The sequence below is a fragment of the Sphaerodactylus townsendi genome, linkage group LG04 (genome assembly GCF_021028975.2).
Source record: "Sphaerodactylus townsendi isolate TG3544 linkage group LG04, MPM_Stown_v2.3, whole genome shotgun sequence".
In the NCBI taxonomy this organism is placed as follows: Eukaryota; Metazoa; Chordata; class Lepidosauria; order Squamata; family Sphaerodactylidae; genus Sphaerodactylus; species Sphaerodactylus townsendi.
This window is the reverse complement of record NC_059428.1, coordinates 107,245,376-107,273,045: the sequence shown is the minus strand read 5'-3', so window position 1 is coordinate 107,273,045 and position 27,670 is coordinate 107,245,376. Positions and strand designations below refer to the sequence as shown.

Genomic DNA, 27,670 nt, shown 5'->3' with positions numbered 1-27,670 from the left:
CTCCCCCTCTTTTAACGCTCCTCCCCAGGGTGGGTTGGGCATGACCAGATGATGGGCACTCTCCCCTTCCTCCCTCCTTATTTGAATTAAGGTATGAGCAATAGATGAGGCAGAGCCTTTATTTCTCTTTAATTGCTGGATCAGGATGGCCAACTGAAATCCTGGACAAATGTCTGAAAAATAGGCTGGATGAAGGTCAATTAAACAAAAAATCAATCCAGACAAGAGAGAGGTACTATTGTTAATTGTACAGCTAATCAGAGTATAATGAGTCCACCTGTCCCGAAGTGGACTGCCCTGCCTTTGAAAGAGCAGATTCACAGCATGAGGGTATGACTCTACTGATACCTGGCAAGCCTATTATCTGACGGGGGGGAGGGGGTATTATACTACAGTGCCCTAGTGGTCGTTATCTTGATATCATGTAGAGCCCAATCTCATGGAGCAGAACAAGGGTAAGATGGATGACAGTCTTAATTCAAGGGTTTGATATCAAGAGGATGTTCCTGACACGTGACATTATTCTTTCCTCTCCTGAATTAATGCAGAGCGTCAGACAATGCCTCTCCTGAGGGCACATCCACTTGAATCTGGTTAACAACAGCCCAGCCTTGAGATTGCACACCTGTCTCTGGTTCCACAATCACCTGCCAAATCTCCATACCCTGATCTCATCAGCAAACCTGTTGTATTGCCATGCACCCTTCCCCCAAAACATTAACTTAAACTCAGACCTTCAGTCCAATTATTGGTTATCAAACCTCCAGAATTTCTTTGTTTTAACAGTTCAAGCTCATCAAGACTTGCAGTCCCCTGTTTTCATTTCCTTAGCACTTCCTAAAACTCATCAAGTCTTGGAGTCTCCCACGTTTTAATCCAATCAAATAATTTTCAACTGTTGAGAGGCTTCAACTTGTGCAAAAGCCTAGAGATTGATTATAAAAAACAAGATCAACACTAGCTGCCTATTTGGTTCTAGGTATGGATGTCATAAACAACTTTTAGCCAGGGGCCCTGAAGGACCATCTTCTTCCAGATCATCCAGGGTATTGACTGGAGATCTCCAACACTGACAACTGATCTCCAGGTGACAGAGATCAGTTCTCACGGAGAAAATGGTCACCTTGGAAGGTGGAATCTATGGAATTTTGCCCCATTGGAGTCCCTCCTCTCCCTTAACCCCACCCTGCTCAAGCTCCATTCCCAAAATCTCCAGGTATTTCTTTACCTGGAACTGGCAATCCTAATAGAATCCTGCCACCAGTTAAGGTCTTCAATTCAAGTCTTACCTGTATGGTCCCAACCAGATAGAGGACATTTGTGATGGAATAATCTGTCTCAGAAGCTCAGCCGGCACCTACTTTACTGTCTTCTTACTCTCCCATTAAAGACAGTTTGTTTGAGATTTTAGATTAGTTGTTTTCCCTGGCCATTTTTTCACTTGTTTTAACTGCCCTGCAGCTGTTTTATTCGATGTACCTAGTTTTATGGATTTTATACTGAAATTGTTTTTTCCTTTTATTTTTCTACTTTTTAATGGTGGTTTTTTGATTGTGTGTTGTTGTCAGGCTGCTTAGTTATTTCATTGTTTATTGTTTGTTAACTGTTTCAAAGTCTGCTATAAACCACTTCAAGAAGCTGGCTGAAGAATTGGCTGATAAATAACTGGAAAGGAACAAATGACACTGATGAGACACTAGAACAGGGGTAGGGAACCTGCGGCTCTCCAGATGTTCAGGAACTACAATTCCCATCAGCCCCTACCAGCATGGCCAATTGGCCATGCTGGTAGGGGCTGATGGGAATTGTAGTTCCTGAACATCTGGAGAGCCGCAGGTTCCCTACCCCTGCACTAGAAGATCTAGGAGTGGATCTTCTCTCCAATCACATGGGACCCGATTTATATCAGGGCCACACAGGGTAGAGAGGAAGGATTTAAATCTTCCTTCCATCCCCATCTCCTGAGGGATCCAAGCCTCTTTAAAATTTTTGAGGCCCCCTAGTCATAATTTTTTTAACAAGATGACAGTACAAGGTGTGATAAAAACCCGCTGTGAAGTGTATTAAATGTCAAAGTATTGACAAGTACTTTATATTAAGGCCTTCTTGGAGCATGAGGCCCATGAGGAGTGACCTTCAGACTATCCCCTCATTGGTTCAGTCCATCCCCCCATTTTCATTAACCGAAGTTCTGTGGATATTTCAGTTGCCCAAAAAAGCATTATTTTATGCAGTGTATAAATGATCCAACATCTTGCCACACTCTTTCCTTTGGACTTCAGGGTGCTATTTTTGTTTGCTTGCTTGTTTTATTAGGATTAGTCATTTTTGCTTGTTTTTCACACCTCTAATTGCACCACACTGGTTTCAAGTAAGTATGAGTCCATTTCTTTGCAGGAAACTGCTGTTCTTTGTATTAACTGATCCCCCAAAGGCTGAACTTCCTACAGCCTAAGAAGCAAAATAATATCTAATAAAATCCACATTCAGCATTTGAGACCACATTTTATTGCATTTATGACTTAGTATTTTGTACACCCGGCACCACCAATGATGCACGATACCCACAGTCCCGGAAGGCTGCAGATGATTATTTGGTACTTCTGGTGTTTTCTGGAGATGCAAAGTAAAACTTTGGTTAAGAGGTCTCCCAATCCAGGATTTGGAGAAAGGGAGCATTAAAGAAGTACTTCATTACTGTTTTGTTTTGAAAAATCTGGGACTGAATTTAAGAACACAAAGCCAAATCAAACTGGAAAGACAAAAAAAATGCTTTGTGGAAAGCTGGCCCTTCCACTTCGAATCCTGAAGAGATTCAAATGGGAAAAAATGTATTTCTTCTCTGATATAGTGAAAGAGACCATGAACTAAATGGTCCAGGCTAGCCCAATCTTGTCAGATCTCAGAGGCTAAACAAAGTCAGCCCTGGACACCACCAAGGAAGTCCAGGGTTACTACCCAGAGGCAGGTGAGGGCAAACTATCCCTGAAATCTCTTGCCTTGAAAACCCTATGTGATCTGCAACTTGATCACTGTGATGTGATCACTGCAACTTGATGAGGTTGTGATGTGTCCACTGCAACTTGATGGCAATTTCCACCGCCGCCACCACCACATATTGAAAGACATGCCGAACAAATAGGAAACAGAAAGATCAATTAAAAAGATCAGATTACTCGAATGAAATCCAAGTTGTGCTGTTGTGCAGTGACCACTGCTAATATTATACTACTGGTTTCTCTCTTTCCCCACCCTGCATGTGATGACATAAGTTCTCACAAGGACAGGCTACAGCTCAGTGAATGGCTATTTACTATTACCCTCAAGCATGAAATTGAAGGTGTCTGGTGGCTCTAGACTTTATAGGAGAGGAATTGCTGCCTCTGTGCTTACAGTGTACACATTGGCATTATTGCAATTTGTTTTCATTTTGCAGAAAACAGTTTTGCTTCTTCTTTTTCATTTTTTTTCCACCATGGTAATTCTATTTCCGCTTAAGTTTGGCCTTGTCTGAAGAAGCCTGTACTCAAAGAGGAAAGTTCTATCACTTCTTACTGAAGTATCCCATAACTTAGGAGTCCAACAGCACCCTTTCCAGAATCAAGTGGAAATTTGGCTAATGAATTAAAGGATCAGAGCTACACTGAGAAGTTTCCTCAGTTTCCTGAAGTTTCCTGAGAAGGTACACAGGAAGAATAGATTTACTAAGTCATGGTAAACAGGAGACAGCCAGCTATAGAAAGAGTTTCTGGATAAGAATTTGAAAAGAAAAGTTAGTAAATTTGCAGTCATACTAGCCAAGATGACCATAAGAGTGTCTTGCCCCATGGGCTTCTGGACATTTATGGAACCATGATAAATCAATAACCCAGTGTTGTTTTGTCCAGGAGCAGGGGAATCCCTAGACTTAGCAGGGGGCTGCCTTAGACCCACATTCCTGTAAATGATTGCCATTGTCTCAGCAGCTGATCAGTGATGGCTCTGAGTGGATACAAGAATGAAAGTATGGCAAGACCATGGGATTGACCTAAATAGGTTCTGGCCTATCATAAGTGCCTTTTTCCTTGCAAGAGGCCTGTTGTGCTGCCCTCAGAAGGGGCAAGGAAGATTATCAATGAGGACACTGTGATGGAGAGACAGCCAGCAACTGGAGGAGGAATAGGGTGACATGGAATAGCAAAACCTGTAAGTACTGAGGCCTCCAAAGATTCCCCATTAAGTCCCAGGAGTCAAACAGAGATAGGCTGTCAGCCCCTGAGTGTCTGGGCTCCCCCCCACACACACACACACACTTGACCCTGCTAGAGTCCTGAATATTACCTAAGGCACTGTGAGGTACTCAGATAAGTGGATCACAGTGGAATACATTTGCTGGCAGTGTCTATATTTTTGAGATCTTCATGAAATACAGGAATCAGCAAAATGGAGATACCATAATGGGACATGCTTTAATTTCTGCCTGTGTCATTTCAGGAACCCTGAAGTCAGTGGCATGTCACTGCTTATTGAATGGTGCACCATTACCAGGTAGTTTTAGTTAATAGTCATTGATTGCAAGCACAAGTTTAATTATAGAATAACTTTTTTTATTTTCTTAGTGCTCTGATCTAACAAGCTGAGTAATTACCCAATTATGTGTGCTTAGATATTAAAATCCATTTTCTTTAAGGGGTAGACTTAGTTGTGTAACCACTTAAGAGGCTCACCTACCCACTGCCTGCTTAAGGACATGCTAGGGTAGAGCTGGGGCTGAAAGGACAGTGCCAAGTTACTCCAAGTGAGTAAGAGAGTTGGAACAAGGAAAGAGTGAATGAAGAGGATCCATCTCTCTCTGTGTGTTGCTCACTACACACATCTAGGTTCTCTGGCAGACCAGGATCTCCTAATGGGGCAAAAGGTGGGTTAGGAAAACTGGATTCCCTGATGGAGGCAGTGGCTAATGGAGGGTTGGGTCCCAAACCAAGAGGCTGCAGGGAACATGGTTTCCCATGGATTTGGGACTCAGGAAGAACAAAAACTGGATTGGTATGCTGGGGTAGAAGATAGTTGGGGTGATAGAAAGGAGGGTTTCTGACAGGTATTGCACAGCTTTTAAATTTATGCTTTCATTGAAGCATATGCAGAATATCAATATTCACTAGACTACAGCCAAAATGCAGCAAATTGAAAGTTAATGTTTTAAAAGGATTGTTTCTAGAAAGGACTGCTAGAGACAGTTTAATACTGCACATGAAAAGGAATATACATATACTTCATACATGCTTGAAACAAAGACTCTCTGCTATGCACTCTTCTGTGGGAGTAAATCCCACTGTCTACATTCCAGTAGGTCTACATTCCAGTAGGATCTGATGTCGTGCTCTATTTCAAATGAAACAGATTAACAATTCAATCCTAAACAAAGTTACACCTTTCTAAATCCATTGAAATCAATGGATTTAACAGAGTTAACTCTGTTCAGGATCACAACATTAGCATTTTTCCATATACCTTATGGCAGGTAAAAGGAGGGCTAATTAAAAGATTATGCAGAGGAGTTGTAATCTGCTGATCCTTGAATGCTATGAATATCCAAATGTAACTGAAGCTGAAATGCTGCTAAATTTTCAGCATGTATAATTTAATTTCACAAGTGTGCAACCACAATCCTTTGTCTCGTGTGAGTGATGAGAAAATGCCTGTAATGTCTCCTGTCTATTTCATTTCTTTTCCTGTCACCTTTGGTATACAATTCTGACATGTCAAGATGAAGGAACACAAGATTTTAAGGGCCACTTTGTTAGTAAACAACATGCAAGAGGCAGGCAATTCACACTGTACAGATAAAACCCTTTTGTTGTTGTTTTTTTAATCTATCTTTTAAAATGTCAGTATTAATGAGCCATTGACAAGACAGTTTGCTGTATGCATCAACAGTCTATTATCCACTGCATTTGATAATTGAGGTCTACAGGTTAAATTAAACAGACAGCAGTTACCAACATTCTATTCAGCCTCAGACCACCCTGTACTCACTCAAATAGATTCTCATTTCACTTACTTTGGAGACTGAATATTGGACTAGCTCTGTCCCACAGGAGGAGGAAATGGGCTAGGGAAGGGCATTCCTTTTCCCCAAAAAGGTGCTTTCATTTCCAAATGAAATGAGAGGAGCAGTGGCTAAGAGCAGGTGCACTCTGATCTGGAGGAACCGGGTTTGATTCCCAGCTCTGCCGCTTGAGTTGTGGAGGCTTATCTGGGGAATTCAGATTAGCCTGTACACTACCACACATGCCAGCTGGGTGACCTTGGGCTAGTCACAGTTTTTCGGAGCTCTCTCAGCCCCACCCACCTCACAGGGTGTTTGTTGTGAGGGGGGAAGGGGAAGGAGATTGTAAACCCCTTTGAGTCTCCTACAGGAGAGAAAGGGGGGATATCAATCCAAACTACTACTACTACTACTACTCCTTCTCCTCCTCCAATACAGGAACAACAGTCTATATTTTCAAACTAAACTTGAACATGCATGACACCACCTTAGATTGAGTCCAATCATTGGTCTGTCAAGGTCTTTCACATCTCCTGCTACCTGATCCTTTTAACTGGAGATACTGGGGATTGAACGTGGGACCTTCTGCATACAAAGTATTTTACAAAGTCATAAGAATTGGACTCCTGCATAAGAATTGAACTCCTGCAAGCCAAAGCTGAAAGGAGGGTTGTACCAACTACTCTTCATCTCTAGAAACCCATATTCCTTAAAGAAAGCCATTCAGCATAGAACTTGTCTGTGGAGAAGTACCTTCAGTTGTAGATGTGTTGGTGCTAGTTCTGAGCTTGGATACCGCCCTTGTCACAAAGCCAGCACTGGAGCCAAAGTCCAATAAATATCTTCCAATGTTTCATGAAATGGCCTTAGATATAGAAGACGTGTGTGTGTGCGTGTGTGCGCGCGCGCGTGTGTGCGTGCGTGCGTGCAGCAGCTCAAATTGAATCCTACCCCATTTCCTCTTAAATGATCTCAGATGAGCAGCTGAGAAAATCCCTCTACCTGAAGCCTTCAAAGAAAATCCCTCTACCTGAAGCCCATCACAGATCATGACGCTGGACTAGCAGGCCCAATTGTCTGACCCAGTAAAAAGCAGCTTCAACATATATTAAACAAGTATTTGACTGAAAGGGGAGGAGGGTAGCATGGGTATAACCCAATATTTCATTTGTACTTGCCATTCATGGGTTTGGTGTTGTCTTTACTATATAGCCCAATCATGTCAGATCTCAGAAGCTAAGCAAGGTCAGTACTTGGAAGAGAAACCAACTAGGAAGGTTCTGAAGAGGGAGGCAATATGGCAAACCACTTCCACTTCTCACTTGCCTTGAAAGCCCCTTGCTGGGGTCGCCATGAGGCTGCTGAGATACAATGACCCTTTACACACACACATTGACTGACAATGCTTTTAACTGATAATATGAACTATTCAGTACATAACATTTTTTTCTGAACTGCAAATGAGGGGATGTTTTGTCACTGAATCTTGTGAGGGGGGCACATTTGCAGTATAGGGCAGGGGGAAAAGCATGGCAAGGAGCTCTTCTGGCTGGTGGCTAGAAGCGTCAGCGAAAGGAAGGTTCTGCAAAGTTGGGTGGAGTCTTTTGCCACCCCACCAGGGCGCTGACCAGAAAGGGGCTGAACAAACATGACTTCTGCCAGTTCCTTTTCTACAGTGACAGCTCTCCCATGAACTTTCCTCAAGGTGTGATGGTATCTCACTATAGCATTGTTTTGTTTTACCCTTGCTTATATTTTATTGCTCTGTTTATTTTGTCACAGTTGAGTGGGTGGTTTGGGCATTTGGCCAGATCCTGTTTGAGGGAGAACATACCTGCGTGTCCACCTCTCCCATTTGGAAATCCCCACAAGGGGTCTTGGTAGTGGTCCACGATCAGTGGCAGACCCAGCTTGGGCCCTGGCAGCTAGCTTTCACCATCAGGTGACCCATCTACCATCCAATATGACCCCATCTCCTCAGTCCTTCTGTCAGGGGAAAACTATGGAGGCTTACAGCCAGGTGAATTATATTGAATTTCCTAAACACACAACTAAAACAATGCATGGTTACTTGGAGTCCAGTTATTCCTGTAGTATCATTTTTTAAAATTTAATTTGAGCCAAAGAAAAAAATAAAATTTGTTCTTCAAACTTGAAGAGCCGACCTAAGTTACTAAACATGTCAGCAAAGAAGAAAGAGGTTTCCTGGGGGGAAAAAACCCTGAATGTCTGCTCCCGTGTATATATGTGCAAAAGAAAAAAAAGGAGGATAACACATATCGATTCGCAACCAGAGGTAATCTAATTTTCTCTTCTCCATCAGCCATTAACTTGATTTTCATTTTATTTTCTTCCAGGATTAATAAGGGAGGCCTATTCCACTTGAAATGTGAACAGCTTACATTATTTCTGTTTTCAAACAACCTGTGAGGATAACAGGCATTGAAGTCTGACCTTAAAATGAGATCTGCAAATATACTCAGAACCAACTATGGGATTTGGCAGAATAACAAACAACATGTCAGTCGGAACATGTTTGAATATTCCCCTGCTGCCAGAATGATACCCACAGGGATATATGGTATCTTAAGCAGCTCTGATCTAAATAAGAGAAAGGAAACATTTTATTTTAAAGTTTGCAGCAGTGCAGCAATCCAACACATGTGCAAAGATGTTAAGAGGTACATCTCCTTCGGCAACATTCCCTTAGTCAAACCTCAGTTAGGGCTGTGTTGAAAGAGGAGAGGTTGGAATTAATTTTTGCAAAGATTTTCTCACATATCAAAACATGTCCACATTCAGCAATTTTTTCTGGAGATTGCTGTGGAAGGGGAGAAATCATTTTCATCTTCTTCCTCCTGCTAGTGGAGGAATTGTGCAAACTCAGGTTTCCATTGGCATCATCGCAAGGTGGGGGGGGGGGGAATTTCTCCTTTTCACTGCAGCCCCCCATGCCTTGTGTCATTTTGTCCCATAATGTCCCATGTTGTTCCTCTGACCCACATCTTTTTCAAGATTCCTAAGAAGCTGTTGAAAAAAGGTAAGATAGAGAAAGATCTTCCACCAAGAGTGTGAAGCAGCATCACCACAAGGTTTCTTCCATGCCAGATTGTTTCCACTTTTTATATTCCAGTTTTTAATGCAGAGACCATTTCCATGAAAATTTGCCATTAATAAGCTGCTTAAGAACCAATGCAATAAACCATTGAAACAAACGTGAATTTGTGCAAGGCAAGGATTTCAACAGGGGATACTGAACCTAAAAATGAGCAGCAGAAAAGCACAATTTACACAATTTTAAGAAATACTGGCTAGGATCTATAGTACATTACTACTAGTTATGTGCCAAGAGGTACTGTCAGAGGCATACCGGCATAACATGACAGCCAGGGGCAAGGCCTTATTAACAGTGCAGCCCTGATACTGTTCTAAATCCACTGAGGCTAATGGCCTTAGTAGCTAGATGGGTGGTGACCTCAGAAAGGGTCTTGGTCGTTGCATCAAAACTCTTTACTTACGGGGAATCCTCTCTCTCTCTCTCTATTGGTGTCTTTTGGCAGGAGGTAAAGGGGTTTTTGTTTCTTTTTTGTTACTGTTCCTCCCTCTAGTGTTGTTTGTTTATGTATCTTTAAATTAATTATTTAATTATTTAAATTAAATTCATTATTTAATTTTTAATTACATGTTTTAAGAAAATGTATGTTTGTTACATTGTGATCCCCGATCAGGTGAAAATAGTTGTTTTGACTGCCAGCTGCTTTTGTGCAATACTGGCTGTCATTTATACTCTGTTGTGCACGCATGCACACTTACTTTTCATTTGCCAGAGTAGATTTTCCAGTGGCAGAACAGAACTTTTCCCGCCTGTCGCCTCTCACTGCAACCCGCTGATCTCCATGAAAGGCTGCTCTTGGGGGACACGGGACCTTGAAAAATGCTGTGAGGGGAGGGGGGTTCCACAACAGAACGGGGAATTGATAGAAAGTGCTACTATAGTCCGGATCCAACCCATAGCTGTTAATTCCTGAAATCAGAGACATCTTTGGATCAACGTGTGCCTGAGAAGTGTATTACTTTCCCAGGAAATGTTTGTCACCAATGGCTTGAAGTGGATTTGAATACACAATTGTGGTGGAAAGTCATGCTACTCATTCCCTCAGTTACAACAGATTATATAGAATGCGTTAAGAAGCTTATGGATCTTTTCACAGCAGGACACTGCAGAACACAATCACGTTTTGCAGGTTAAAAATTAATGCAGGGGAGCAGCTGTAACAGTGCTGTGGCTCAAATCTCCAATACCCTCCCTTAATAATTCATAATGTTATAAGTATTAAAAATGTCATTATTATAAAATAACTTTAAACTGTGTCAACACACTTCTTGAAAATTGCTATAAGCTTAAATGCCTTATATGATTTGTTTGAATAGTCAGAGAAAGAGCTACTTAAAAAAAATGACTGAAAGTTTACTTACATAGATTTAACAAAGAATAACCCACAGCTTAATCTTGAACTTAGTTATTATTTCTGGTAGGTTATTTCCCTGTTGTTCATGATTTCAGTTTCTTCAGGAACATTTTTGATTCGAATGAATATTAAATACTTTAATATTTACAGTTCCACTTAGGAAGTAAAATACTGCTTCCTTCAGAGATTGGAACAGGAACCGAGCTTCAAATTATAACAAAATATGATTCACTGTATATAAATATATCTCTGTGTGCATGTGCGTTCATGAAATATACATATGTTGCAATCTGTCATGCAGAATTCTTTTTTGTTTATTTAAGTCATGTAGGCATTATCTGGTTGTATTTATTTCAACAAAGCGAAAACTATCAAAAAAGTGTCTGTCTCTCATTCTGTTTCCCACTCAATGCAATAACAGTTTTCCATAGGTTTTTTTCCTTTAATATGTTTCTTTTTATGTAATGGGTTAAACCTTTACTTAAAACACTATAGCATTTTCAGAATAGAAATTGATGGAACCAACGATATGGGTGCTGCTTCAGCCAAAGACGTAGTCACTGAAAGGTTCTCTGTGAACAGAAAGGAAAAGTTTTTCACAACTTCTAGTAAAAGTGGGAGGGGGGACTTGCAAAGGAGATAAAGGGAATGGCAAAAGTCAGGTTTGTCAGAACTGGCTTTGCCAAGCTTTGGTACTTCGATGTCTAATCAATAAATGCTGCTGAAAAACACTCCAGAGGCCATTTATTGGCTTAAGGTTCCAAGACCGAACAACTACAGACTTCCACAGTCTAACAGATGGTTGAATACAATGGACAAGGTTTTTTTAAAGAAAAATTTCAGTTTCAGGAAGATCTCCACAAGCCACCACACAATCTTGGGGCCTTTCCGCACGGGCCATTTACAGCGGCCCAGGGCAGCTGTTCGCACAGGAGGCACTGCTGGATCGCAGCAGCGCCGTCCTGGCCACCCAGGAGTGGCGTGAAGCCACTCCTAACAACCTCACTCGTTTAGCGAGTTCTAAAACACCATCTTCCCATTGGTGCGGAGCAAACTGCACCGCTGGGAAGACAGCGCTTTCCCCATTCCATCCACTCACCTCATCCTCCAGTGTGCTCTGGAGGCCAACAGGGACCCGGCCACGCTGCCCTCCGACCTCCAGGGGTCGGAGGGCAGCGTGGGCGGTCCCTGACAGCCTCCAGAGCGACGCTGGAGGATGAGGTGAGTGGCGGAGGGACGCAGAAGAGGCGGCTCCATGTGAAGCCACCTCTTCTGCGCCGGCTTCTGTGGGGCTGCTCGCACACTCCCGTGCGAATGGCCCACACCCCTCCACCAGCATAATTTCTGCCGGTGGAGAGGTGCCCTTTCCGCTGTGCAGAAAGGGCCTTAGTGAGTTACAGGTTAGGCAGACACATCCATGTTTAGCAACTGAGTTGTAGGCAGTTTCCTACATACAAAAGCCCACATTTATTCTAAATATCAATTCCTCCTTCTAACATCAGATGTTTGGCCACAGGTCAAGTCAGGGCCTCACAAACCAGCTTGCATTACCATCAGCTAGATGTCAGCTAGGTCTGGAATCCATGCCCTATGAGGAGAGACTCAGGGAGCTGGGTATGCTTAGTTTGGTGAAGGGAAGGTTTGGAGGTGACATGTTAGCCATGTTTAGCCTTCTCTTTTTATCATCTGCGGCCTTTTGCATCTTGGGCCTTTCCGTTCCCTCCTCAGAGGGACCTTTAGATTGCCGGACGTGATGTTTTGTGCGCTGTTTTAAATGGTTTTAATGTGAGATTTAGAGCCCTAATTTTATTATATTGTATGTATTTATTGAATGTGCTCTTCTTGTTGTTTTAGATTATATTAGTTGTTGTACACCACCCAGAGCACTCCGGGGGTGGGCGGTATAAAAGTCGAAGAAATAATAAATAAATAAATAAATAAATAAATGTTTAGATATATAAAAAGATGTCATCTTCCTCACCTAGTGAGGAAGCAAGCTTGTTTTCTGCTGCTCCAGAGACTAGGACCAGGAGTAATGGGTTCAAGGTGAAGGAAAAGAGATTCCATCTAGACATCTGGAAAAACAGTTGGGGCTGTCTGACAGTGGAATACACTACCTTGGAGTGTGATGGAGTCTCCTTTGGAGGTTTTTAAAGAGAGGCTCGATGGCCATCTGTCAAGAGTGCTTTGATTGTGTGTTCCTGAATTGCAGGGGGTTGGACTTGATGGCCCTTGAGGTCTCTTCCAACTCCATGATTCTATGATTCTATTAGGAACTTGTTAGGAACTATTAGGAACAAGGACTGGACCCAACTCAAATCTCAACATTTTCTTGACATGTGCATGCAGCCCCCACACTGGGTAAGATGCTCTCCCCAGGACTGTGTTAGGTAATTTGCAGATACCAAACTACAGTGCATCATGAACAGAAAGCAGGAGTGAATGCTGCAGCGCTGTCAGTACAATTAAAAGAACTGCTTAATTTTTTTAAAATGATGGGACAGAATCTGAACCAGGGGAGTATCCATCCACTCTTAAAGTTAATTGAGCATCCCTAATTCATTTATTTATGGAATATGGAAGCAGCTTTTCTCTCTGAACAGATCCAAAACAGCTCACCTAAAAACAGTTTCCCAAGTAATATAACTAAATGAGCAAACAAGAAAAAAACCATATCCCAAGTCAGTCCAGAGCATTTATGATCACATCAAGAACCCCACTGAAGTCCAGGCTGATTTGGCTCATGCCACCCTGGAGTCCTCCCTCCTGCACCCTTCCCTTCCCAAATGAGTGGCCAGCCTCTAAGTGCACTCTAGAGTTCTCCCAGAATTGATTTCCAGACTTCAAAGATCAGTTTCTCTGAAGGAAATGGCAGCTGTATGAACTCTATGATTTCATATCCATGTTGAACTGCCTCCCCTCCCTACACCCTACATTCCTCAGGTGTTATCCCCAAATCTCCAAGAATTTCCCAAAGTAGATTTTGCAGCCTTTGTGGTGCTAGGGATAGCTCAAGAATGCCATGTGGTTGGGCTTCTTTGATCTATGTCTGTGACTAAGCCCCACAAAGATTCCTGGGCTTTCTACATGAACAGAAGGTAAAATAGTGATGTACTTTCTGACAAAAGTAGAGAACGGAAGACATGCCTCTTGAAAAATGTTATGAGATCACAGAACAGATTTTTTGTTTTTTAAAAATGAATGTAGACCATATTTATAGTAAACATGAACATAATATACATTGAAATGTTTAGCTCCCCACCATTACCATAGCAACATAGTTCACATCCATCAATATGTATTCCAGCGTATGAAAGCTTTCAACCACCATCTGGCACTGAAACTTTTGTTAAATTGGTAGAAGAGCTGTTCAGAAATACGAACAGTTGAAATAGCCTTATTTTTCAAGGAAAACATACTGGCAATTCCATTTAAGTCAACATACACTCAAGGTGGTCAGGGTGAGGCCATGGTTCAATGGCAAAGCATTTGCTTTACATGCACCAAGTCTCAGGTTGCACCTCTAGTATCTCCAGTTAAAACCGTCTATTTTCAGAGAGTAATTATCAGTTAACTCAAAATCATGGAGCAGGTCGGACTCCAGTGACACTTTTGAGTAAACCTCAAGCATATTTATTTCTTCAGAAAGCCATGAAACTATAATCTACAGATATACTAGGCAATGAGTGTCTTACCACATATATAAATTTTATAACTTACTTTTTTCAAAACCAAAATCTCGAGCATAGAATATTTTGTAAAGTTTGTCAAATGACTCTTAAGTTCAAAGAGCTTCACTTATCCTGAATATAACATTGAAGGCACTTTCTTTTCATTTCTTTTACTTTGTAATTTTATACTTTACAGTGAAAATGTCTACTATGGGACTATGTAAGACAAAGGCTCTTGAAATGGACATCCCTTTTTATGGACATCATTCAGAATGAAAACCATATTGAATAATTTTTTAATGGTGTGTTCACAAGACATTGGTGTTCTCCATTAATTAATCCAGAACATGACTTCATTCTTGCACTAGACCACTGAAGCATAGTGAAAAATTCTAGATCCTCATTTAATAGTCACAATAATTAGCAAAATGTCTGTGTTCATTCATAAACATTTAAAGTACGGGAAATTTTTGTTTTGTCACCACTCTTTAACTCTGCTGGACTACAATAACGTCAATGCATGTAAAAACATTTAAGAAGTAATTAACCCATTAATATGCACCAGAATTTCACAGATACAACTGAAGAAACTTTAAAGCTCTGTCAAAGGCCTGGATGGCTCACTTCACTGATAATAGGATACGCTCTTTGGCCCAAAATAATCCTGGCATAAAAGTAAGCAAAGGTCATGGGCAGCATATTTTTGATTGGCTGACATTTTTCATCATGACACTTCCACCAATACATTCATGAAGTAATGTTTTATGGTTACCTACAACAGACACTATCAACTACAGAAAATAGTACTTAGGAGAACTGAAACAGTGAAGGTATTCAACACATCATCAATGATGCTGGGGAAAAAAAGGACTAAAACATAAATGAAGAGAAAGATCAATAAAATGGGGGAGGGGGAAATTACATACCACTATTTGTGTTTGTTGTGGTCCTTCTCCTTCTTCCATTCTAGAAAACAAGATTCCATACAGCAAGCGTTATGGCTCCACCTACTAGGAAGTGAGTGTTCAAAAGTCTAGTTTAAAGGAGGATTCTACATCTATATAGCAACAGTTCCTCTTTTATCTTCTCGAGATCTTTGGGAAAGAGCATGTGATTTCCAGCAATTAGCAGGCAATAATTATAATTATATATATAAATAATTATAATTATTTGATTAAAAGTGACTGTTACAAGGAAGAGTTCTAATGGCTTTTGAGCAGTATAAGAAAAGTGAAAGAACTGCAGGAACCAACTACCATTTTCAGAACTGTGTTTGTGTACTTTTTTTTCGTGACAAATCAGAGACCATTCAGCAAGTCAGTGGACAGGCTAAAAATAAAGACGGCAGCCAGTTCTCTAAAGGCCTTTCGGTAAATACTTAGGGTAGGGCTATATTTATTACAGCTGGCAAATAATCAAGCAACTTGCATGCAAACCATTCTATAAATAGAAAAGGCGATCTGCTAATCAAAGATCAGAGCCAAGTGCAATAAAGTTTCCAAAATATCAAAGCCTGAGAGGTCTAATTTGCATGAATGCCTACCACATACAGGGTGCTTTGCATGACTCCTTGGCAGCAGATTATAATATTAATGTTCCCACTGTTCTTTAAAATGGAAACAGCAACACTGCAAACCTTCAATCCAAGCTATGGAAGGAAGAGAGAATGCTTGATTTTGCAGGAGCAGTTGGCTTTCTGAATCAGAGAGATTTCAGACACCAGGATGTGATATCTACCCTTCTTTCCTATTTTCATAGCTTGGTGTCAGTTTGCAAACCACTCCAAGTAGGGTTCCTATTTACCCACTGATGCTCAGCTGATGGTGTGTGTGTGTGTGTGTGTGTGTGTGGAGTGAGTGAGTGAGTGAGTGTGTGTGTGTGCGTGCAGTCATCCTTGGGAGAAAATTAAATATTAAATATTAAAATGAAAAATCTAATTTGGTTTTAGCAAAGAAATTCAAACGTGGATAATCCTGTCTGAAAAGCAGTGTTCCTTGAATTGTTTAAGATGAAACCTTTATAAAGCCCTGGAATTTCTCGGTTGATCTCAGTTTTCTGTAATGAACAATCACACCAAATCTGGGTTCAAAGTGATTATAAGCTATGGAGAGTTAAAGGTTTAGCCAGCCTAGAAGATCCAGTTAGTAACAAGCAGGTTTTGAGTTATGAGGAATTATGTATAAATTGAGTTAGACCCCCTGTTTCATTTTTTTTCCAATTTAGACATATACTTAATATTTTGATAGGAAAACAGCGGTTTAAGATCTAAAACCTTGTTCAAAGTGACAGTGCAGATAACGTATTGAGAAGATACAGTGGTAATATCTATTTCCTCTTGCTTGAAAATATAGAGATATATTTTTAATGATCATAATAATTGGAAAAGGAATTTACAGATAAATATCAGACCAGAGGAGTGGAAATAGTAATTATTACTTTGCATAGACTGATTATGTCTATAAGACAGAGGAAGAATTTTTAAAGTGCTTGTTTCAGTAGCATCTTATTTCACATAGGCCATCTATTATGTATAGGAATGTACAAGATAGTTGTTGGAAAAGTGGATCGTCTGGTGCCAGTTTTGTTTATATCTTTTATACACAAATACAGAACCTTTGGATTTTGTAATCCACTTCATTAATGGGAGGCAGTCAATGATGCCTACAGATTTGGAGGGAGGGGTTGGGGAAGGCAGTGTGAGGAAAATGGGAAACCTCACTGAGGTACAATGTCATAGTATCCAAAAGCTACCATCTTCTCCAGGGGAATGAATCACTGGAAGGAGGTTGGCAATGCTACTGAAGAGAGGGCAACAACTTTTACAAGAACCCAATGTTGGGGGGGGGGGCAGGGGTTGAAAGAAGAGATGGAGGCAGCTCTCAGGAACACTTAATTAATATTATGTTAAATATTAGTTTACCTCATTATTCAAAGGTTATAGTATTGGCTTATATTAAAGATTATGTCATTTTATTAGATTTGAAATCTATTTTAACTGTACTTATAGTTGCTAAAATAATTCTTGCTGTTAGAGGAAAAAACCTCACCTTCCATCTCTAAGAGACTGGTTGAATTCTGTTTGGGAGAATGTACTGCTTATTAAATTGACTTATGACCAAAGAATGTTAAGAAATTCTTCTGATATTTCAAATAAACGTATGGAATGTTGGACTATGTTCATAATATTCTGGAATGTTAAGGCTACAGAGGAATTTCTAATGCTTTCTGTGAGATACTCTGAGCAATCTCTGTGTGTTATTGGTATCTGTATTTTAGGGATGTTAGGGAGTTACAGAATCATTGTTATTATAAATAATTGTTTACTTAGGAAATATCAGGAATAGATATCAGATATTTTTGTTGTTTATGATGATAGCACAATGTTAATACATATATTAACATGATACTACACACACACACACACACACACATGGGCAATGTACATTAGCAATATGTCTATATGGACAAACTAATTAAGATGTATCATTTACATTGTAACAATTTAGTGAGCTGGTAAATTTTACTTATGCACTATTTGTCTCATTGAGTTATGAATCAGGATTTTTTTTATAGCTCAGTGTCTCCTTGAATCAGTGTTATACATTAATCAAAGACATTTGTATTTTATATGTATTTATGTCTTTAAATAAAAATGTTTAAAAAGAAAAATAAGACCTCAACTAATTACAGGAAGTTCTGAGCATAGAGATCTTGACAATTCCTAGAGCTACCTAGAAATGTGAAGGGTAGTGCTAGCAATTTTTAGAAATTCTATGGTACAGCTTCTGAAGATTGTTAGAGTTATTCTTGTCCCTTCTGGTTAGCTCTAAGAATTGCTGGAAACTCCGTAGTCAGAACTTCCAGTAACTAACCAATCCCTTGTTTTTCTTTTCTCCCAGGATACTGCCTCCCAAAAATGCACCCTCACCCAAACCAGTCTTCTGTCATGTACATAGTACTCAAGGATGTAGGTAAGGGGGGGGGGTTTATCAGGTTCAACTCCCCCATTACATGTCCGAAGCTCCACCCACCAGTTTGTGGGGGTTTTGTATTTTTAATTTGTTTGGTTTTGGCCTACAGGGGGCACAGTTTTTAGGCTAGCAGCACCAAACTTTCAGGGATTTGTTGGGAGGCTCTCCTGATAATATCACCCAGGTTTGGTGAGGTTTGGTTCAGGGGGTCCAAAGTTATGGACTCCCAAAGGGGGTGCCCCATCCCCAATGTTTCCAATGGGATCTAATAGTAGATGGGGCTACCCTTTTGAGGGTCCATAACTTTGGACCCCCTGAATCAAACTTCACTAAACGTAGGTTGTATCATCAGAATAGTCTCCTGAAGATACCCTGAAAGTTTGGTGCTGCTAACTTAACAATTGCACCCCTGACAGCAGGCACCCCCCAAATTTCCCCAGATTCTCCTTTTAAATCCACCCTCTTCAGCATGGATTTAAAGGGAGAATCTGAGGTCCCCAGTTTAAACATTGAAAGTGATGCTGTTTCAGAGTGGGGGAGAATCCACCCCAAAACAGCATCACTTTCAATATTGTTTTAATTGGCGACCCCAGGTTCTCCCTTTAAGGTGGATTTAAAAAGAGAATCTGGGCTCCCTAGTTTAAACACCATTGAAAGTGAAGCTGTTTTGGGGTGGATTCCAGCATCACAACGGCTGCCCATGCCCCCCCCCCTGCAAAACTCAGATTTTGCACCAGTCTCCATTTTCCCTAGCTATGCCTCTGCCTTGAGGGGAGGGCAGAAGGGGCTGGTGGCTGGCGGCTGGGAGTCCAGCCGGGGGGGGGGGGCAGGGCAGGGGAGTCTGCCATCCCTGGCCTTGGAGAGCTGCTTTTATAAGCACTGGTGCTGGGGGTGGGGCTTAGGGAGGTGTGGCCACTTCCCAGGGGTGTGGCCCCGCCCCCTGAACCCCCCATAAAAAATCTATACCTACATCACTGAAAGTACTCATCTCATCTGTGAAAAACAGAAATACAAAAACCTCACAGGAATTCCTACTCCCTCACCCCCCACCCCTTTCACCATAGCCACGTTCATATGTTGCAGCAAATGTACATATATCCTGCATGGACTTTTGGGTGTTGGATCTTACATGCAGCTGCTCATATATGAGAATTACTCAGCTGAGGTATAAAATGAAATGTAAACTGTATACAGATTGTACTCATGATCACTGTAAATTGTGAACAGAGTTTTTGCATAAGATTGAAAATAGCTCAGTAAAGCTCATAGCATTCCTTTCCCCCTTACCTCTTCTCCAATGTGTTCAGATTTTTTGCTGTTCAGTTACTGTCTTAGGAAAAACCCAGAGTGATGGAAAGGCTTGTATTTCAGTGCGAATGATCTGAGCGCTGAGCTTACTGCAGTTTTATTTTATTTGCGAGACTGAGGTTTTGAGATGTGCTATTTTGCTTCTGTGAACAATTCAATCTTTGTGCCAGCAGCTACTTTGTGTTTGACAGGACACTGACAAAATAAATGTAGTTGCAAGACTGGATGCAACCCCAACCAGAGAGCAGCCATTTCTCTCTGCCAATAAGAGGAGTCTTTCTCCGCCTGCGCCACTTTGTCAGGCAACAAAAACTGCATACAAAAAGCCTCAGGCTTGGGTTCTTACCACCCTTTCTGTCCACACTATTCACTTTCCCTTTCTACCAGTTACTGCTGCTTGCAGCAATAGGGGATAATTATTCTTACAGACTTCTCCCTCTCACTCCTGCCCCCCTTCCAGTTTGACCCACATGGTTTTCCTGCAGATCCAATGACCCATGGGGGGGGGGCACAATTTTGAGGGCCATAGAATAATGCACCAAGAGAGTGGAGTCGCTTATTAAGCAATGCACAAGCTCACAGAACATACTGTTCTGTACCTAACTTAATGGCTTTAATCAATGTTTAATAAGTGTCTGTGGTTTTATACCTCTCTCATAGATAAATTCTTTAAAATATCATTGACAACTAAGGGACAATAGTGATCTTTTCTGCACACATGTTCCTAAAGATATTTTTAATAGACTTGTTTTGGCTTTTTGTATTCACTCTGCACAAACAACACAAGCGTTGCCAGCACTACGGTTCTTTCTTCCTGCCCACTGGCTGATGGAGCTCTTGTCAGTTTCATAGTTGCATTTTGTGTGCTGCTGCAGAGATTCTCCCGTTTCCGCCATTTGGTGAAGGTTTTCCACAGAGGTTTCCTATGCTTGCAGCTCATCTGCACGTGATTCCACTGTAAAAAGAACATGAATAAAGTTTGTTTTGCCTGGTGATCCTGCGCACATGTCATTTTCCCTTTTTTGTTTTGTTTTGAGGGAGATGTCTGAGAAGCTATGACGACACCAATATGTACATATTGAAGCTTCTCCAATTGTGTCATTGTAGCTTCACAGACATCCCCCTCAGAACAAAAAGAATGGAAAAACGACACATGCGCAAGACTGCCAGACAAAACAAACTTTATTCATGTACTTTTTACAATGAAACTGCACACAGATGAGCTGCAAGCAGAAGAAACCTCTGCGGGAAACCTTCACCAAATGGCAGAGGAAGGAGAATCGCTGCAATAGCACAAAAAATGGCAGGCACAACTGCAGTGAAAATGACAGTAAGAGCTGGGGAGAGGGAGAAATAAAATGTCTCCTGCCTGCTTTTGTTTATGAAGGCAGAGACACCTTCAACCCGTTTTTGGGAAAACAGATTGCTAGTTTAGTGATTTTTGAAAAACCTGGATCAAGAGAAATAAAATGTTCTGAAGACATTTTGGGGGAGAGAGCTATGTGAACTTCTTCCCCAAACGGCTTTTTATAACATCCTCAAGACATTATCTTTCTGCTGTGCAGAAAAGACCAGTGTCCTTTGAAGTATCAAATAAGATGATTCTTCCTCTTGGTAAATAAGTTCCCTAAATATTTCTGCGCAAAGATGGTAGATAGGAGAGTAGGAACACAAGTACACAGACCACTAGTCAAGAGAACAGACAGGGAACAAACTAGCAGTATAGTTTCTTAGAGGCCAGTTTGGCTCTGTGGGTTGTGTTGGAAGTCTTGCTGTATGGAATTCTGCTTTGCAAGAGGGAAGAAGAAAAGGGCATGGCTCTCAACAGAGAAAACAAGCAAATTCATTAGAGCATTTTGGAGAGAGGTTACAGAAAGTTTAATCAAAGCATAAAACATTTACCGGCAGTTATTGGTCTGCCTAAGGATTTTCAGAGCAAAAATTATGAGTCTACAAATTACATTCTAACGTTTTCCAGGAAACAGGAGTGAGGTGCAGAGCAGAGGCTTTGCAGCAAGAACTTGTCATGTATCGGTGGCCTTTATGACTTTTGTTATGCTGACATGACACTGCCTCTCTCTGCTCCCCAGGCCACAGTGCTGCTGCTGCTGTCCCTGTTTAAGATCCATCTTAGACAACCCTCTTTGGCAATTTGCTGCCCCCCTTTCTCTTTAAAAATAGGCTTCCTGAACTTTCACAAGATGTTTCCTCTTGTGAGAGTTTGACTACCACTGGGTTATTCTAATCTAACAGTGAATCCCCACTGCCACCGAGCTCAACATTGTTTTGTCTCAGTTCCCACCCCCCCTCAGAACTACACTTTTATGAACTACACTTTTCTGCCGGAACAAGGTCGATACCGCTTAGAAGCTTCGAAGTGGGGAAGCATTGAAATGATACCTCATTCGTTCAACCAATCAAGAGCTGCTTTTGTGGCATGCGCAGAATGGGAGAGTTGTGGCGGGCAGAAAGTGCATGTAACTGTAAACTGTAAAAACTTTTTAAAAAATGAACGTTCCCGTTTCCCACCATAACACAAGCACTAATCACAATCGAGGAGCGAAACAGGCACCAAGATGATCCCGCCCACTTAGCTTGGTTCCAGGGGGCCAACTCAGTTGCTGTGGGGACAGCCTGGAATCGCCATCCACTGAAGGGAACCAAGTCAACCTTAGCTCCCTTCTGTAGTGGGGAAAGCCCCTAAGGCAACCAGAAATGGTGGCTCAATTTTGGCAAGAAGGAATCTTGCGAGACTTCAGGAACCAGCATATGTAGCTTGCTGTGTGGCTTTCAAAGAGGTTTTGAGAAACGGAGGAATTACAGGTTACAATCATCTCTGGTTTCCAGCTGGGAGAGGTGGCCCAGTGGGTGACCGGAAGGCAGCAGGAAGCAAATACCTCAGGTAGCTTCTTTAGGAAACTGTCCCAGCATCAAGATTCTTCATTTATCTATTATGCCGGGGCCCTAGTCCCTACCTAGCCCTGCTTTCCCCTGCCCAATCCATTTGAAAGTTTAAAAGCAAAAATACATTTTGTCATTCATGTTCAACAATGCAGAAAAGGATGGTTTTGACAAAGGCAATGTGTAAAAATGAATGATAATTCTCATATTCATTCAGGACTATATTCTAATGTGAACGCATACAGTTTTCTCAACTGCTGCACCTCAACCGACAGAATTATGTTTTTTTTCCTGAAACACATACTGAACACGTTCAATGCTGCCTTGTACTGAATCAAACCCTTGGTCCATCAGTCATTACTGGCAGAGGTTCTCCAGCATCCCAGGTAAAGGTCTTTTAAATCACCTGCTACATCAACCTGTTTTAACTGGAGATGCTGTGGACTGAGGTGCTGCCACTGAGCCCCAGACCCTCCCCTCAATTCCAAACAGCTGCTTTTTCTTAATTATTTTTATTTTAGTCAGTAACACTGAAAGGCCAAAACAAAAATAAAAGTTTCTGTGTCACATTTTCAGTCTCCTGAACACCCTGTCCTCCAGAGCATCTTCTCTTCCAATAGACCACAATTCCACATTGCTTTGTGTACAAATTAAGTTTGTACAAATTCCTATGTACAAATTAAGTTTGTAGCATTTCAAGAGCTCAAACATCAAACACGGGGTTATGCAGATGAACAGGAAGCCAAATACATTGAATAAGGGCGGATTGGTTCAACAGCTAGATCACAATATCAGCATTCCTATGTAGCTTACCTTGGCTTATAATGATGTCAATTCATTGGACTCTTGACAGGGTGTGAAAACAGTTGCACAAACCTGGCTGCCCCCTCCCCCAAAATAATGGGCATATCTTCAACAATATATATAATCACTGTTATGCAGATTCAGCAATTAAAACAATCACCATCACATGCCTCCAGTGGTTTTATATTTATATTTAATAAAATAACATAAACACTCCAATTGCAAATATCTGGCTGCATAAATAGTGACAGGTTAAAAATTACACATAGTCCTTTTCTTTGCTGCTATTTGCGTCATCTGTATGGCTGGTGGGGTGGGGAGACAGTTTCTACCTTTGTTTTGCCTTCACATTATATTTCAGAAATTAAACACTTTATAACTGTTCTACACTTACTTAACTGGCAGGACAATGTTAAAGCTTAGAAATGGGCACAGTAGCAGTAGCACAGAGCGGTATGTTAAGTCAGTGAGACAGCAACAATATACAGCATGTTTTTAAGATATCATGTATCTAAGTTCCACCATGTCCTGTCTCTATTGGTGTTATTGTATTTACTATGTGTAGAGTTGGGAACAAACTGGAATATATCACTTGGGGTACAGGCTGGCTGCAGTGAACCCAGTCTGAAATTTTGGAGGAACTCAGAAAATTATGTTGCTGTTGCCATTTTAATTCAGAATGGATTCTTACCATATTGTACTGAGCCATGGGTTATAAATATTGGGCTCTACCATGGTCTGTAGGAACTACTTCAAGTCTAAGAAGTCTTCCTCCAACTCAAGTTGCTTTTTATCCGTGGAAAGAACCCCCTTTGTCAAACAAAGTCTCCTAGAGGAAGTCTTCAAACTTTGCTTAGTGGAGTGTAGGATACAGGCCAATATGAGCTTCAGCCTGTACAACATGGATTGGCTATCAACACTACACCTGTGGAGTCATCTGATGGCTGAGGAAAGCCCATTTTCTTCCAGGCAGCATCCAGAGGCATAGAATATAGATTACTATGCTGTTTATAGGACCTAGGGTTAACTGATTGGCCACTATGGTTTGTCATCTCTCAGTCCCAGGTCTTACCACAGCCCCTTGTGTTAGTGAGAGAGAAAAATGGGGGTGGGGAATAATGTTGGGGAACATTGCAATGTAGTCCTGGAAACAATATCACTTTAGGAATTCACCAAATCGTTATGCTTTTTGCCACAGATTGCCAAATTGTTACAGCATTGTGAAATCCAGACGTGTAGCTGGGCCAAACTGCACCCGGTGCGCATTCTATATTTTCCACACACCCCCATGCCCCCCCATGGTGCCCCCCCTTCCCACACTTACTTTAGTTCCTTTTCTTTTTCTAGAACTTTTTCAGGCTGCAAAAGGCCTGTTCACAGTAAAAACGACCTGATGGGAACTATACTTCCCAGGAGACCTTGTGAGCCCCAAGGTCTCCTGGGAATTGTAGTTCCTCAGGCCATTTTTTCTACGAACAGGCCTTTTGCAGCCTGAAAAAGTTCAAGAAAAGGGAAAGGAACTAAGGTAAGTGTGGGAAGGAGGGTGGGGGGCAGCCACGGGAGGGTGCCGTGGGGGCAGGGGAGGGGCCTGGGGGCGATTTTCTGTGCCCCCAAGTGTGCGCCCGATGCACAGCGCTCCCTTCCCACCCCCTTGTAGCTCTGCCACTGGTGAAATCACTTTTCAATATATCTGGAAGTGATGGTACACTCTTGCTCCTCTCACCTCCTGTTTTTGTTCCTACTTGAATGAAGAAACTACCCTAATAGAAACTACATCTATGATGCTGAGTGTTCATGAGTGTATTATTACATTAGATATTTCTGCACTGGTTGCAATCCAGAGATAACGAAAAGTAGTACAGGGTTTTCAGACAAACAACAATACAATTAAGCATCAAATAAAGCTCCAGAGAAACGCTGAGGTTGCTATAGTAAACACCAAGCTTATTCATCCTGCTATGAATATTCATGTGCACATTTATCACTGTTAATTTCCCCTCCCTCAAACTTGCAGTAGCAACACATTTTGATAAATTGGGCTCAGTGATAAAACAAATGTAAATTGGAGTGCCTCCGTGTGTGCTCACCAAACATCTGCCAGAGAACATTAAGAAGAATACAGTATTTCACATCCCAAGGGAACCATCGACTGGGGTGTTAATAAATCAAAGAGAGATTATAGCTTAGTTTTTGCCATTATTTCAGTGTCTGTTCCCTTCCCCCTCCCCCCCTTCACTGACAGGCAGCCCTCGAGCATTAGGTAAAAGAAGAATGCAAGTTAGATCAAAGGAGAGTTGACCTTGGCAAAGAAAACACAGGGAAGTTTGTTCAAGCACGGCTGATGTGCCAGCCACATTTATTTTGGATAGCATGTAAGGGAGAACTAAAGCCTCGATGAAAGTTGTGTGCAACTGGTAGTATCTATATGTTTAATTCATGCTTTTAACTACATAGCCCTGTGATTCTACTACAGTGAACCTGTGCTTTACAGCCCAATCCAGACCCGGGGGGTGGGGAGGGCACAATGGACACAGGAGGCAGTGTGGCCACTTATACCTCCAGGAGGGTAAACTGAAAGGTGGGCACCACTTCCATGGCTGAACCTTAACGTGGAGACCAACACAGCTGGGGGCATTCCAGGGGCATTCCCAGAGGCAGAGCCGATGCTAGTTGGCTTCCTCGGGGCTTTGGCTCTGGGAACACTGGTGGGACGATCGATCAACTTACACCATCTTTTTGGGTGGCATAACTCCTTTCAGCGTGATGGAGAGTTTTCAGGCAGCTGGGGCTTTTCAGCTTTTTGCTGCCTCCCCATGCCACCTGGAAGCTCTGGATTAGGCTGTTAATCTTGTGAGCAAGTACATTGAAGTATTTAGGAATTCAAACCCATCATGAACCTTGCTGGGTGACACCAGGATCAGATTCTCTCTTTCTCTCCCTAACCTACTTCATGGGATAGCTGTAAATGTGATAATGAAGATGATGAAGATGATGATGATGAAGAAGAAGAAGAGTTGGATTTATACCCCCCCCTTTCTCTCCTGTAAGGAGACTCAACGGGGCTTACAATCTCCTTTTCCTCCCTCCCCCCCACAACCAACACCCTGTGAGTGGGTGGGGCTGAGAGAGCTCCGAAGAACTGTGACTAGCCCAAGGTCACTCAGGTGGCATGTGTTGGAGTGCACAAGCTTAATTTGGTTCACCAGATAAGCCTCCACAGCTCAAGTGGCAGAGCGGGGAATCAAACCTGGTTCTCCAGATTAGAGTGCACTTGCTTTTAACCACTATACCATGCTGACTCTCTGGAGAGGGGATTTTGGTCTGAGCTTCTTGGAGGATGAGCAGGATTAAAGAGACTAATACAAATTTTAAAAAATGCAAAACTATTTTATACATATAGCTGGGCCCTGATTTAAACATGTGCATGCGTCCCCTCCTCCACCATTCACTCCAATTCAACAAACAACTTCCTGTTTCATGCAAGCCTCAGGTTGTTGTTCCATCCAACCCACAGTTTGCTCTAACCCTTCAAATCAGTAATATGTAGTACTGAGAGCAAGACCAGTGGATTCTATACTTTGCCAGTTTGCCTGTTACATCACAGCAGGCTACAATTAGTACTGAAGTAACAGTCACTATGTCCTGGTCTGCCAAGCTCACAGGGAGTCGGATTAAAGCTGCTAGCAGGCACAGATACAAGAGCGGAATAGAGCAGTCTTACTCTGAGTCCAGAGGAACAAATCCAAGGCAGGTCTGAGAAGAGGCAGTCAAGGTCTCAGTCCAAGTCTCAGTTCTGAGTGATCAGTCTGTAAGCTGGTACAACAAAAAGCCACTGGGCTTTCAACAATGGTGCTCCTGCAACTTCCACATCCCAGAGTCCTCTCTTATACGTCTGTGCTGTGGCTCAGTCTTGATCCTAAGCCAACTCACAGCAGCATTCTCTGCAGCGCCTCTGGGTCTCCAAGTGTGCTCTGGGCCTTTTAGTGTGGAGTTCCTGCTGGCCATGAATTCTAAGCTACCTCACTGATTCAGGTGAGCTGGATGGACTGTTAGTTCTGGCCTCAGTGGCTGGAGGTGCTTCTGCAAGCACTGACCTCCTGCTCTTGGCTTGCCTGTGAGTCAGCTCTGCCTCTGTCCTGTGAGGCTTCTGGCTGCTCTTGCATCTCAACCAGTTGGGGTAAGGTGGGATCACTCTGCCAGTATTCCTCATCCAAGGAATCCTGGCCGGCTGACTCTTGGCCATTGACCCACTAATTGAATCAGTGTGTCAGAGAACACTGGAACGCAGATGCACAAGGCTTGTTTTTTTATTCAAAACGTGGGTTGATGCTAGATCACAACTAACTGGGATAAATCAGAATGTAGATGTGGCATAGTCGCAATACTAAACCACATACATGATTACTCAGTATGTGATGATTCGTAGCTGAATATGTAAGCTGGTTTTACTGAAATGCACAATGCCATAATGATGTGCCATTCTGCATCACACTAGTGGTCCATCAGTTCCAGCATCCT

General features: G+C 41.9%; 1 protein-coding gene across 2 annotated transcripts in view; it reads right to left on the bottom strand.

Moving 5' to 3' along the window:
* FGF14 (fibroblast growth factor 14) overlaps positions 1–27,670 on the bottom strand; it is a 349,911-nt gene that overhangs the window by 145,871 nt on the left and 176,370 nt on the right. Inside the window, exon 1 of one of the 2 annotated variants that reach the window (XM_048494848.1) lies at positions 15,095–15,114. The exons of the other annotated variant lie outside the window; for it this stretch is intronic. The gene's annotated coding sequence lies outside the window, so the exon portion shown is untranslated. Of the gene's footprint in view, positions 1–15,094; positions 15,115–27,670 lie in introns of those variants that run through there. 2 annotated transcript variants of the gene reach the window in all.